At 35.8% G+C, this 14,981-nt stretch overlaps 1 long non-coding RNA gene across 1 annotated transcript; it reads right to left on the bottom strand.

Moving 5' to 3' along the window:
- Positions 1 to 1,382: 1,382 nt before the first annotated feature.
- LOC118997195 (uncharacterized) lies at positions 1,383 to 6,584 on the bottom strand. The gene is made up of 3 exons (XR_005068631.1): positions 6,439 to 6,584; positions 3,397 to 3,535; positions 1,383 to 1,982 (listed from the first exon to the last, which is right to left on the bottom strand). It is a non-coding gene; the product is annotated as an uncharacterized LOC118997195 (long non-coding RNA).
- Between the last annotated feature and the right edge of the window lie 8,397 nt (positions 6,585 to 14,981).

Raw genomic sequence — 14,981 nt, 5'->3', positions numbered from 1 at the left:
CATTGATTATATGCTAGCCTCAACTAAAACCTTCAAATGTATTTAGTACTCTGAATCACCAGTCCTCAGGTAAGCTATTCTTATTTCTCATTTTGCAGGTAAGGACGTGAGGAAGGAGAAAGGCCAATGTACTTGCCAAAACCACATAGCAAGAAAATAACAGGATAAGATTTCAGCAGAAGTTCAACCTACTTCCACAGGTTATGTAACAATAGTTATGAAAGAAATAACATGAACAAAATGAAGATCTTGTAAAATAAAGCCATTTCATAAAATAGATTAGTGCTGAAATCCACTCTTTCCTAATCTTATTCCTACTTGTTAACTAAGATTATGGCAAGAGATAATGCTTTTCAATAAAAATAAAGTTATAGTGCAAATATACCTGGACTGTAATGAAAAACTGTTGAAAGATTGATGTTTAGTGGGAACGTAGGAATACTAAGTAGCCAAAGATGTGAGTACAGGTTGTTGAGATGACAAGTGGAAGTTATATTCTCCACTTGTTAGATAATTAAATGTATAGTCTTGAAAATTCTTCAATAGATAGTGTGCTCTGCAATTAGAGGAGGACCAATACTTGTCTCATATGCCACTTTATTACCAGAGCTCCAAATGTAGAGTGACTGTTCTTGTCTCCAACTCCAACCTATTTACATGGCATACCTTGAATGTAGCTCTTAGAGAAAGTTACAAGGTATCCAAATGGAGAAAACAAAATCATGACGATGGTTCTGAGATGAGCAGCTGGAATAAAAAGATGGTTCCTAGAAAATGAGGACATAGAGGGCAGACAGGCTCTAAGAGATTACTTTCATGGGTTAGGAAAAGGCATTAGCCAGTGCTTGCATGCACCTTGCTTGAGAAAGCAGAACAAAGAAGTAGTGGGCAAATTAATCTTCCCAAAGCAGGAACCAGGCCAGGGACAGTGGAGGAAATTTTGTGTATGTCAGAGTGGAGCCAAGAAGAAGAAGAATTAGATATTTCTTTTTTTTTTTAACATTTTTTAAAAATATTTTATTTATTTATCTTTAGAGGGGAAGGGAAGGAGAGAGGAAGAGAAACATCAATGTATGGTTGCTTCTTGTGCATCCCCAGCTGGGAACTGGCCCCTGCTGGGAACTGGCCTGCAACCCAGGCATGTGCCCTGACTGGGAATTGAACCTCGATTGTCTGGTTCACAGGCCCGTGCTCAATCCACTGAGCTACACCAGCCAGGGCCTCTTTTTTTTACACATTTTATTTATTTATCTTTAGAGGGGAAGGGAAGGAGAGAGGAAGGAAACATCAATGTATGGTTGCTTCTCGTGCATCCCCTGCAGAGAACTGGCCCCTGCCGGAAACTGGCCTGCAACCCAAGCATGTGCCCTGACTGGGAATCGAACCTCAATAGACTGGTTTGCAGGCCCATGCTCAATCCACTGAGCTACACCAGCCAGGGCTAGAATTAGATATTTCTTGTTTTGCATCTTGGACCTAGTCAACATAAAAACTAGGCATCATCATATCAGTCATCAAGATGATGAACCACCAACCAGCCATAAGTGAAAACTTCAACATAGTTTGCTTGGAAAAGGTGGAAACCCTCAGCCATATTGGAAAAGGGCAGAAACTATGCACAGTGGACAAGAGATCTAATAGATTTGTATACCTATTCTTTGCAAAGCCCTGGGTAATTTCAATTAAAGGAATCAATGGTAAAGATTCCTCTGTCATTGAAAAGCTCTTTTAGTGTGGAGAACCTTTGCATGGCCCATGTTTTATCATCCTTCTTTCTCCCTTTTGTAAGCTAGATTGTCCAGGTCTGTCTCACAAAGCCTTAAGACCAGAGCAGGAATGGGACAGGCATAGGTCACACTGCCATAGGGGTAGGTATGTGCTCCGCTTCTTCCCACTGCCCCAGATCCTTCCTCATCTGAAACTTCAATGCCACAGTGAGGCCAGAGGTCAGGAGGGAGTTCTCTTTCTCACTGTTGTCAGACCTAGAAGTTAGGTGTTACATTGACATCTGGTAAGAACATAGAAAAATCACGCTTTCTAAAATGCTTGTCTACTTGAACAAAAAAATCTTAAAAAAATATAATCTTTGTCAAATTGTGAGAATTCTCCACTTATGAATCCTGAGGAAAAAACTAGGGCACCTGAGAATCTGAGTGACATCCAGATTCTCGTCATCATATCCAACTTGGGTCACTGGATTTGTGACTAACTATGAATCTATCTCAGTACTGGGAACTTAGAAGTCCAAGGCAAAGTTTATTATTTACTGCTAATGTTTTTCTTGGCATTATTATTTACTATTTTATCACATGTATCAAGTGACTGCACTATTTATTTAATTATTGTGGGATTTTGTACATTTGTGCACAACCTCAAACAATCTGTGGACTAAGGTAATGCATAATTTTATTAAAAAGTGAATGATGAGAATAGGCACAAAGGGGAAGAGACAAGGCCTGGTGCCCCAATTATCAGGTCCATTCACATGGCCCTAACTGGACTTTAAATAGGTAGATAACTGCTTCCACTTCCACAACTGGCAAGTGTTAAAGATATTAAATTATGGTGATGAGGAAAATGCGAATGATGAATTCTGAAGTTCCTAGCTAGGTCGGGCCACCTGGAATCTCACTAGACCTGTTTATCTATTTGTCATCCCACATATAAAATTAAAGGCCTGAACTATTTTGGAGTTAGAAAACTATAGCTTTGGGGACAATTTTGCTGGTGATCTGTTCATACAGCTTTAAGCCTAGGGTTATTTTTAGTTTTTAAATAACTTATTAAATAATATAAAGGAGAAAGAGAAGGGTACTCAACAGAGGTGTTAATATATCCTACAAAACCTAAAAAATATTTGTTATCTTGTCCTTTACAAAGTTTGCCAACCCTGAGACAAGTTGGTGGCCACAGTCTTTCTAAACCCTATGTTTCCTCCATAGCTCCATAACTCTGGCTTTTCTCTAATAGGCTTTAATTTGGGGCTGAGAACCCAAATAAATCCCTTTACCTTTGTGTGTCTTAGTTTGTAACCCTATATCATAGGTATTATAAAATCTAATTTTGTAATAGGACAAGTTATTTAGCCCAGAAAATGATTGTGGGATTAATTTTTTTCAGAAGCCATATTATAATACAATGCATTTTTTTATTATAAGAGGATATCAAATGTGATATAGAGAACATTAACCCTCTAAATTCAAAAGAGCATTAACACAGATTGACACAAAGGTGGCACACAAGCGAAGCAGAAGGCTCCACATTTCCCAGGAATTTCAGGTAGCATACTTGGCTTACTTAAGGTTTTAAACACAAGGCAATTGCAGTATCACAGGCACAGACAGCTCTATGCTGTTTTTACCTAATACTTTTAGGACACAGAAACTGTTATCCTACCTCATGAATTGGAGACCCCTGATCTTCCTTAGGGTCCAGGCCAATTGTCTTCTTCCAAATGCTTGTGGAATATTAACATAACATATATCAGAGCTTCTAAGTCAAACATCGCTTTCTACTTCTTGGTACTTTCTTCTCCCTTAGAAAGGTATTGGCATTTATCCAAGGGAAAAAATTCACAGTTGTTGAGAGACTTTTATGGGCCAGATGCTTTACATATTTTATATGCTTTTAACTTTTAATAATGTATTTTATTGAACGTAAATTTTCATCTCTTAGTAAGCTAAGATTCCCAATACCTGGACTGGAATTGTCAAGAAGATAAGAATGAGCTTCCTTTGCACTCTCTATAATACAGTCAATTTTATTTCATTTTTTATATTTTTACTATATTTTTCCCTTGATATTTAGTCCCCTTATATCACCTTCCCCCTTTGCAATCACCGCACTGTTGTCTATGATGAGTCCTTTTTCCTTTTAGCTTAATCTCTCTACCTGCTAACCTTCCCTCCCCCTTAATTGTCATCCTGTCCTCTATGAGTCTGTCTCTATTTTGCTTGTTAGTTCAGTTTATTGATTAGATTTCACATAAGAGTAAAATTGTATGGTATTTGTGTTTTTCTGACTCACTTATTTCACTTAGGATAACGTCCTCCAGGTCCATTCATGCCATTGTAAAGGGTGATTTTTCTTTTATATGGCCAAGTCGTATTCCATTGTGTAAATGTCCCATAGTTGTTGTATTCACTCATCTAATGATGGACACATGGACTGCTTTCAAATCTTGGCTATTGTAGATAATACTGCATCTTAGCCTAGGCGCTAGCAGAGGGAGGGCAGAGTGTACTATAGACACGTGAGGGAAATCTGGGGCTGATGGACTTGAGGAGAGAACTAAAGGAAGAGCCACCAGGATCCCTGTGCTGAACCATTCCCCATACTGCAGAAGCCATCTTGCTCAGGCATAGCAGTCCCCTCCAAACGGCATCAGACTGAGGGGAAGCAATAGAACCCCCCCCCCCCCTGCAACAGGAATTACTATGCTTCATCCTGTGGAGCTAAAGTTAGGAGGCTGTATAGAATTTGAGGCTATATCAGTGATTAAGTTTAACTAAGGTGGATCTTTGGGAGCACTGAGACTTTAGCTGACTCTCCCCTGTGCCTGGCACTGGTAAAAGGTGACCTTGGAATGCAGCCTCATTCTTTTTTCACACAAACAGCATCAGCAAAGAAAGCCATACATGGTGGATTGCTGATAGCTCTAAACAGGTTGCCCAGGGCCAGTCACAAGCAGCATTTGACAAAGGGCTGAACCAGAGTATTTGCAGATCTATCTAATCTATAGAAACAAATACAAAAAATCAGCCAATATGGGAAGACAAAGAATCAGATCCCAAATGAAAGAGCAAGGGAATTCTCCAGAAGAAAAACTAGATGAAATAGAGGCAAACATTTTATCACATAGAGAGTTTAATGATTATAAGGATACTGAACAACATGAAAAAGTGTAGAAACCATAAAATGGACCAGTCATAAATAAAGAATACAGAGAGGGCAGGGCTGGGAATATAAGACAGAAAACTGTACTTGAACAAGAATTAAATAAAAAAATATATAGTTCAAAAATTTTTTAAAATAATACAATATCTGAAATAAACAATACACTGGAAGGAATAAACATTAGGTTAGATGAAGCAGAGGATCAAATCAGTGATTTGAAAGGCAATGTAGACAAAACACACCCAAGCAGAGAAGCAAAAAGAAAAAAAAATTAAGAAGAGTGAGGAGAGTTTAAGAAACATTTTTGACAACATGAAGAGTAACAATATGTGCATCATGGGAATATATACCCCATGGCATGTACAAGGTATTCCTCTCCTTTCCTCACATTTAGTCCATCCCCCAGATCTGGGGAGCAATTCTTTCAGGTATTATTTCTTCCTTTCTCACTGTCTTTCTTTTATCAATACCAAACCTGGAAAAACTGAGCCCCTACTTGCTCTTTCTCATGAAACTATGCCTTTATTCTAATCAGTTCTGCCCCAACTACAAAGTTAATCTCTGAATTATACATGCACACCCTGAGAAGAGAGTGAGCAAGGGATCAAGAACCTATTTGAAGAAATAATCACTGAAAACTTGCCTAATTTGGTAAAAGAAAAAGATACACAAGTCCAGGAAACTCAGAATTTCAAAAAAGATGGACCCAAAGAGGCCTACATCAAGACACATCACAATTAAAATGACAAGGCTTAAAGACAAGGAGTGAATCCTAAGAGCTGCAAGAGAAATGCAGGTGGTTATGTACAAGGTACCACCAACTAGACAATTATCTGATTTCTCAACAAAAACATTTCAGACCAGAAGGGAGTAGTGTGAAATATTCAAGGTAATGAAAATCAAGGACCTACAATCAAAGCTACTTTACCCAGCAATGCTGGATAAATGAAGGATAAATAAGGATAAATGAAGGATAAATAAGGAGCTTCCCAGCCAAAAAAAAACTAAAGGAGTTTGTTAACACCAACCCAATTCTGCAACAGATGTTAAAGGGCTTGCTTTAAGAAGAATAAAAAGATTAAAAAAGGAGGAAAATAGTCAAACAATTAAATGGCGCTATATACATATGTATAAATAATCATCTTAAAAATAAATGGATGATATGCTGCAACCAAAAGACATAGGGTCATTAAATGGATAAGTAAACAAGGCCCACATATATGCACCTTGCAAGAGACCCACCTCAAATGAAAAGCTATACACAAACTAAAAGTAAAGAGATAGAAAAAGATATTTCATGCAGTGAAAAAGAAAAAAAGTCTGCAAGAGTAATAATTATATACAACAAAATAGACTTTAAAACTAAGGCTATAGTAAGAGACAAAGAAGGACACTGTGTAGTGACAAAGGGAGGAATAAAAAATATTTTATTTCATTTAATTTTCATAGAAAACCTATGGAGTGGGTCTTAAAAATCCCAATATAAAAATGAAAAACTGATTTAAAAGAAACTAAGGTTCAGAGCAGTAAAATAACACTTACAGATTATGAACTCATATGTGGTAAGGTCACAGTTTCAGTCTTCTTCTCATGTTGCTTCCCATACTTGAACAATCATGCATGTTTGAGCTGTGCAAAGTATTCCTCTCCTTTCTTCATGTTTAGTCTATCCCCCAGATCTGGAGAGCAACTCCTTCAGGCATCTATCCCTCCTTTCTCACTGCCTTTGTCTTACCAAATCCAAGTCTTGGAAAACTGAGCCCCTAGTTGCTCTTTCTCATGAAAATATGCCATTATTCTGACCATTCTTTCCCAACTGCAAGGTTAATCCCTAAATTGTCCTAACATTATACTACTCTGTTCAAACATTTCTGATGTAATTTTAATTTCTCTCCCATTGAGTACACGTTCCTCTCCTCTATTCATTAGTTTATTTCCCAGAAGTGCCTCTATTCTGATTATACTGGTCTGCTCTTCTGTTCAGAGAAATTTCTTTCCCTAGCCATTCCCATGTCTTCTTTTCTCCATACATCCAAATACTTCACATCTTTAATCTCCACAACTCCTCCACATAGACTTCTTCCCTCTCATTCTTATACTTTTTTGTCCTAATTCCAAAAATGCACATTTTAATTAAACTCTTGCTATTCAGCTCAACAGTCCTAATGTATTTTGCAGAGCATACACTTTATGTCAAATTTCATTTGAATCCTAGCTTTTTCAGTTAATATTCAACATTAAGCAAGTTATTCAGCCTCTCAAAGCCTCAGATTTTGCATATGTAAAAAAATAATTATATATTTTGGAAGGTTTTTCTGAAGTATAACATATGAGAGTGTCTTATATAATAGCTAATACATGGGAAGCAATTAATGCATATTTTACATTCCTTTTTCTAAGCTAGCACTGTGGGGGTTTTGTTTGTTTATTTTCATTGTTGTTCAAGTACAGTTTTCTGTCTTTTACTCCCATCCCAGCTCACCACCCAGTACTCCCCACCTCCCTCCCATTTCCACTCCCGCCCCTTAGTTTTTGTCATGTGTCCTTTATACTTGTTCCTATGAACGCTTCTGTGCTTATATAAGATACCTGACACAACCCAGGTCTCTGTTTCTATAGTCTTATAAAATTTTCTCATTATTTCTTCTGTAGAATCTGTTCATTTCAATAACACTGTTCTTCTTTAGTTACGTTAGCCTTTAGGATTTTGTTGAACATATAAGGAGTAATAAGTATTTGATATTGATTAGTTGCAGTCTCATAAAGAAAATTAGTAGCTTTATCTTCAATCCCAGCTAAAATAATCAATATAATCCCATGAGAAAGTTTTTCCTCAGGCAGATCTTTGTAAGCTTTCTTGGTCATGTTTTTGTTGGAGAAAAACAAGTATTCTCATCAAAAGTGGTTGGTTGATGTTTTTAAGGTCAAATATAATGAAAGCAGGATGGGTCTAATAATGTGTGTAATTTTCTAATTATTTTCTAATTATTTTTCAATGTAAACAGTGTTATTTTAGTTAAATAAAGCCCTGTTCAATCAAGAAATACCTTCTCAAAAATATAAGATGATATTTTTTTGGTGGGTTATACTTTCTTTCCCTTACCCATACATTTACTCAACATTGCTTCTTGGGGTTCTACTATGTAATTGCCAGTAAAGTGATTGAACTATTAAAAACTCCCATTGAGGGTAACTTACTCTCCTCTATTGAAAAAGGAGTAAAAGTGAAGTGAAAATGAAAAGATTGAGTTCTCCTTTTCAATGACTCCACTCACAGGAGGAAAGACAGAGTGCAGAAAAGCTCTAGTGGTATGGGGTGACTGTCATAATGACATATGTGTAAAGTTAGATGTGGGAATGACTCACAGTCACTGGGTAAAATTTGAAGGCTGACTGTGAGTGGACTGGGACAACTGACATGATGAAGGTGGCAAAGTATTTCAGCCCTTCAGTGTTCTTGTAAATGTTTACGAGTTGTGTTGTGCTTCATGAAGATTTAGTTCAATGATAAATGGGTTAATTCATTCTCATTTTATTGTTTCAGAAGCTGCAGTGTAAGACAAGGAGATCTGGACTAGGGAACTTATTTTATTTACTGTATTTTAATTAATTCATTGTTTACTTTAGAGAGAAACAAAGGAGAGAGAGAAAAAATTATCAATTTGCTCTTCCACTTACTTCTGCATATCAGGATGATGCTCTAACCAACTGAGCTACCTGGCCTAAGCCTGGACTAGGAAACATTTTGAACCCAAACAAGTATACTTTTACATAAAATAAATAAACTTTTAGGTTTCTTTATCCTCGGATTCTATATATTTCTTTAAGTAACTGACTTCACACATTTGTTATAATACTTGAGAAGGATTTTTGCTAAACTTCTTTGCAGAGGTGTTGCTACTCTGAAAATGCTGAAAAACACGGAAGGAGGGCACAAGCATAGCAGGAGAGGCATGGGCAGGGAAGTTAACCTCACAAGGAACCAATATTTGTCTCAAAGGGCAAGTTTCTTAAGCTTTCTGAAACCTAAGTATTATACTTCACAGGTAATCATGGGACAACATTAGAAGATTAGGGAAAAGATGAATGAGATTATACAAGTTGAATGTCTGGTGCATAGTAATCCAACACAATATTTGTTTTGTCCTCTTGTACTTAAAAAAAAAACAAAAAAAACAGTGGAGTCTTCAACTTCTAAAAAAAAGACTGTAGACAGATTTTCCCTATTCCTTCCATTATGTACAATGGAAATTATTAACATTATTAAAACAAGCATAAGAAGACTCTGAACTTTGGAGGGAAAAAAGCATACTGGCTAGAAAACTTAGGACCTGAGAAATGAGAGAGTGGTGAGTGCACTCAACTTTCTTTCTGCCTCATATCTCAACATAGAACTCGATGAAGCTTCAACTGGCAAACACTAATCAGGGAAGACAAATAATGTTCCAACAGATGCCTGTTCTCTCTAGGAAAAGGAACAGAAAAAGAAAAACTTGGTAAATCAGAAAACTCATAGCCAAGATTACTTTGCTCCGGGCAGCACCATCCAAAAAAAAAAAAAAAAAAAAGTGACCCTACCTCTACTGTGAAAAGGCTGAGTGAGGAACCTACATGTCCCCATTCATGAGGCAGTAATAGAGGCACTGGGAGATACCAAAGAAAATCAGACAGGAAGCCAGGACTTTCACTCTACTAACAGTAAACAGACCCTACCTCTAGTTTCAGTGAGGAGCATGTGGGGAGCCAGAATTCTTTTTTTGTAAAGTTTTATTTATTTATCTTTAGAAAGAGAGGAAGAGAGGGAGAGAAGCAGAGAAACATCAATGTGTGGTTGCCTTTCACACACCCTCTAGCAGGAACCAAGCCCACAAACTAGGCATGTACCCTAACTTGGAATTGAACCCGCAACACTTTGGTTTGTAGTCTGACATTCAACCCGCTGAGACACAGAAGCCAAGGCAGAGCCAAAATTCTTAACCTGCCCTGCAAAAATGGGAGCCCTGCCAGTCAGGTGCCAATGGAAAGTGAGGAATTTTGATTTCTAAATCCACATTGCACTCCTGAGGTGAGGATCCTCTTTCTGACTCCATAACAATGCCCCAAAATACCAGTTAAATGGGATTTAGTTAAGACCCAGATTCTCATAACCAAATATGAAAACATCCAAATTTGAACTGGAAATCAGTTATGATACCAACAACTAAGAAACTTTTAAACTAAATGAAAAAATAATCAATTGTTGCCAGCACCAAGATGAGATATATGGCAGTTATCTGACAAAAATTTAAAAACAAGGATGAAAATGATTTCAATAATTGTTTATGAACACACAAGACAAATGTAGCATTAAAAATCTAAGCAAAAATAGCACTATCAGAAAATTAAGACATAAAAACTAAAGAAATATTAAACCGAAAAGATACAAGAATTGAAATATAAACATCTGTGTGCATAGGTTCAATAACAAACAGAACGAGAGAGAGGAAAGAATCAGAAAACTGAAAGATAGAAAAAAAAAATTATCCAATCTGAAAAACAGAGCTTTAGTAACTTAGTCTATGAAAAGAAAAGTTTTAACATTTGTGCCATCAGAACCCAGAAAAAAAAAGAGAAAGTGGGTGAAGCTGAAAAAGAACTAAAAAAAATAAATAAAAACTTCCCAAACTTAACAAGGTATATCTATATAAGATATCTAGATATTTATTTATATCTAGATACACATATAAGGAAGCTGAGTAAACCCCAGATAGGATAAAACCAAAGAAATCCATACTAAGACATATTATAATTAAACATTTGAAAACTAAAAACAGAAAAAATATTTCCTTTTTTTCTTTACTTATTGTACATTTATCAAGCATTCATAGTATGCCAGAAATTTTTTTTCTAAACACAGAAGTTTTTCAAAGCTCAAAAGCAATGAAAAATAAATTGGTCTCATAAAAGTTTCAGAAGTTTTGCACATTAAATAAATAGAAACATAATTAATATATTTAAGAACCTGGGGAAAATGTTTGCCCAAAATAAAAGAGACAAATAACTAATATTTTCATTGTGAATGCTATTGCAGTTTTTCTCCCCCCCCCTTTTTCCTGCCTCCACCCAGCCCCACTCTCCCCCCTCCCTGAGTTAATCCCCATATTTTTGTCCATGTCTATGGGTCATGCATACATGTTCTTTGGTTAATGTATTCAACATCTTTCATCCACTAACCCTTTCCCCTGTAGCAGCTATCAGACTGTTCCATGTATCTATACTTCTGTTTCACTTTGTCAGTTAGTTTATTGTATTCATTAGCTTCCACATATAAATGAGATGGTATTGTATTTGCCTTTTACCTACTGGCTTATTTCACTTAGCATAACATTCTCCAGGTCCATCCATTTTGTCACAAAACATGAGAGTTCCTTCTTTTTTACTGCTGCTTAGTATTCCATTGTGTAACTGTATCATAGCTTTTTTTATCCACTCATCTACTAATGGGTATTTATGCTATTTCCAGATATTGGCTATTGTAAATAGCACTGCTACGAACATATATATCATTGTATTGGTAATTCAGGATTCTTAAATTCCCGGAAGTGGGATAGCTGGGTCAAAAGAAAGTTTCATTTTTAATATTTTGAGGTTACTCCATATTGTTCTCTACAGTGGCTGCAACAGACTGCATTTCCACCAACAGCTCACTAGAATTCCCTTTTATGTCAGTCCTCACCAATCCTCACCAATATTTGTTGTTTGTTAATCTGTTGATAGTAGTCACCATGAATGTACCCATATCTCATTTGATCTCAGAAGTGAAGCAGGATTAAGCCTGGTTAGTACTTGGATGAAACAGAAAAATTCTTAGAAACAGCCAGAGACAAACAGCATGTTACCCATAAAGGAAAAATCTATTTGAATGACAGAAATTATTTCTTCAAAAACTATGGAGGCCAAAAAATAAATGGCATATATTTTCACATGCTTAAGAAAAGAACTGTCAACCATAATCTCAGCAACACTATCCTTTAAGAATTAAGTGAAAACAGAGAATGAAGGGGAATAAAAAATTTAAAAAGAGAACATTTGTCATCACCAGATCTACTGTAAAAGAAGAGGTAGAACATCTCATTTAAACACAAAATAAAATTAGCAAAGAAGTAAACTTGAAACATCAGGAAGGAAAAGAGAACACAGTAAACAAACATATGGGTTGATTAAATTAGCTTTTCTTCTCATTATCAGCCTTCTAAATTATGTATGGTAACTGTAACAAGAGTAGTAACATTGGCTAACGTGGCTAAATTTAGGTACAGGAAATATTTAAGACAATAGTAATGGGTGAGAGTAAATACTTAAAAGGAATTAAGTTTTTAATAGTAAACTTAAATTGCTAAAATGATGACACCAGCAGACTCTGATAAATAACATATGTAATTTAATACATAGACCAACCACTATTAGAGCTATATATAGAAATACACTAGAAAGCACAACAGCTAAATTAAAATTGAATTTAAAATATTGTTTAAGTAATTCACAAGAAGACAAAAAATAAAACAGAGGAGTGAAAACAGAGGTAGCATACAGAAAATGAAATATTAAATGTTGAATGCTAATATAGCAATATTAAACTTAAATATAAACAGTCTAGATATACCAATTAAATTTTTTTAAAAAAGGTTAGAAGGATGGATTATAAACCATGGCCAAATGTATGCTGTTTACAAAAATCTTATTTTAGTTCTAACAGTATAGGCTGGATGAATGCAGGAAAAGGTAAAAAGATATATCAGGAAAACAATACTCATAGGGAAACACAAATGACTATATTAATATCAGATAAACTACTTCAGAATAAACAAAATCACAAGTAGGGAAGGATAGTATAATAATAAAAGATATAATACCTCTAGAAGACATAACTTCATAAATGCTTATCACCAAACTACAGAGCTGCTAAATGTGTGAAGCAAATGCTATTAGAACTGAAAAATAAAAGATATATTCATTATTACAGTTGGGAATTTTAACATCATTCCCTTAAATAATTGATAAAAAGCAAGACACAATATCAAATCAGCAATGTTACAAAAAAAAACCCTCAACAACATTATCAAGCAATAGTATTGAAATATACATTAACTTAAACTCCACCAATATAGACTACATAAGGGCTATAAAACAGACTTCAGGAGATTTTTTAAAATTGAAATCAAATAGAATGTTCTCTCTGACTATAATGGAATAAAATTTGTTGCCAGTAAAAAAAAGATAAAAGAAAATCCTCAAACACTTGAAACTAAACAACACACTTCTCAGTAACCCACTAAGTCAAGAGAAAGTTTAATAAAAAAATACTTTGAATCAAATGAAAATGGAAATACAACATACAAAAATCTGTACCATGTGGCTAAAGGAGTAAGTGCTAAGAGGGAAATTAACAGGACTAACTACATGGATTAGGTAAGAGTTAAAACAATAATATAAGCTCCAACCTCAAGGAAGAACAAAGATCTTCAAATACCATTTTCTGAATTCCATTTTATGCTTCTGACCCCTTTGTCAAATATTAATTAACCACAGATACATGTGTTTATTTCTACACTCTCTGTTCTGATCCATTGATCTACATGTCTGTTCTTATGCCAGTACCAGACTGTTTTGATTACTGTGGCCTTGTAATATAGTTTGATATCAGGTATTATGACCCTTACTACTTCATTCTTCTTCCTCAAAATTGCTGTGGCTATTAGGAGTTATTTACAGTTCCACATAAATTTTTGAAATGTTTGTTCTAAATTTGTGAACTATGTCATTGATCTTTTAATAGGGACTGTGCTGAATCTATAAATTCCTTTGGGTAGTATGGGTATTTTGATAATATTAATTCTTCCAAGCCATGAATATAATATATGCTTCCATTTGTTTATGTTTTTCTTAATTTCTTACTCCAGTGTGCTGTAGTTTTCTGAGTACAGTTCTTTCACTTCTTTGCTTAGGTTTATTTCTAGGTACATTACTTTTCTTGTTGCTATATCAACTGGGATTATTTTCCTGATTTCTGTTTCTGATATTTCATTGTTGGTGTACAAAAAAATGTTTTCAATTTCTGAATATTAACTTTGTATCCTGCTGTGTTGCCAAATTCCTTTATTAGATTGAGTACTTTTTGGTGGAGTCTGTAAGGTTTTCTATGAACACTACGATCATCTGCAAACAAGTGCTGGCAAAGTTGTGGAAAAAAGGGAATCCTAGTACACTGTTGGTGGGAATGCAGACTACTGCAGCCACTGTGGAAAACAGTATGGAATTTTCTCAAAAAACTAAAAATGGAACTGCTTTTTGACCCTGCAATTCCATTATTGAGATTATACCTTAAGAATCTTGAAACACCAACCCAAAAGAACCTATGCACCCCAATTTACAATAGCCAAGCGTTGGAAGAAATCTAAGTGCCTATCAGTAAATTAATGGATCAAAAAACTGTGATATATTTACACAATGGAATACTATGCAGAAGAAAAGAAGAAGGGGCTCCTACCCTTTGCAACAGTATGGTTGGAACTGGGGAGCATTATGCTAAGTGAAATAAGCCAGGCAGTAAAAGACAAATACTATATGATCTCACCTATAAGTGGAACCTAATCAACAAACAAACAAGCAACCAATATGTTCAGAGACATAGACATTAAGAACAAACTGACAGATATTTAAGATAGTGGCGTGATAGATGGGAGTGGAGTCCAATTCCCCCTGAACATAGGTGGAACACATAGCTGATCTTCTGAGGAACAGAGTGAACAGCCAAAAGTATCCCAACATATGTGAAGGCTGGAGGCCAAATATTATAGAGGACATTGAAAAAATTAGATGGCAAGATGATCACTTTGGAAAGATAAGGTCCCTAGGACAAGTGCGGGGACTAGGGCAGCTGCATCACTTGGCCCAGCACCTCCCAGGCCAGCCACAGGACTCTTGGGAGAGAACCAGGTCAACAGCTCCCTCCCCTGCCAAACAAGGAGGTTTAAGCAGCACCAAGATAGACCTGGGTGCTTCAAGTCCCTGGGGAGAATAAAGATGAAGTGGCAAACACACAGGGG

Source organism: Sturnira hondurensis, unplaced genomic scaffold (assembly GCF_014824575.4).
Source record: "Sturnira hondurensis isolate 20B ecotype Veracruz unplaced genomic scaffold, ASM1482457v3 Scaffold0012541, whole genome shotgun sequence".
Lineage (NCBI taxonomy): Eukaryota > Metazoa > Chordata > Mammalia > Chiroptera > Phyllostomidae > Sturnira > Sturnira hondurensis.
The sequence above is the reverse complement of the archived record's forward strand: the minus strand, read 5'-3'. Positions and strand labels throughout refer to the sequence as shown.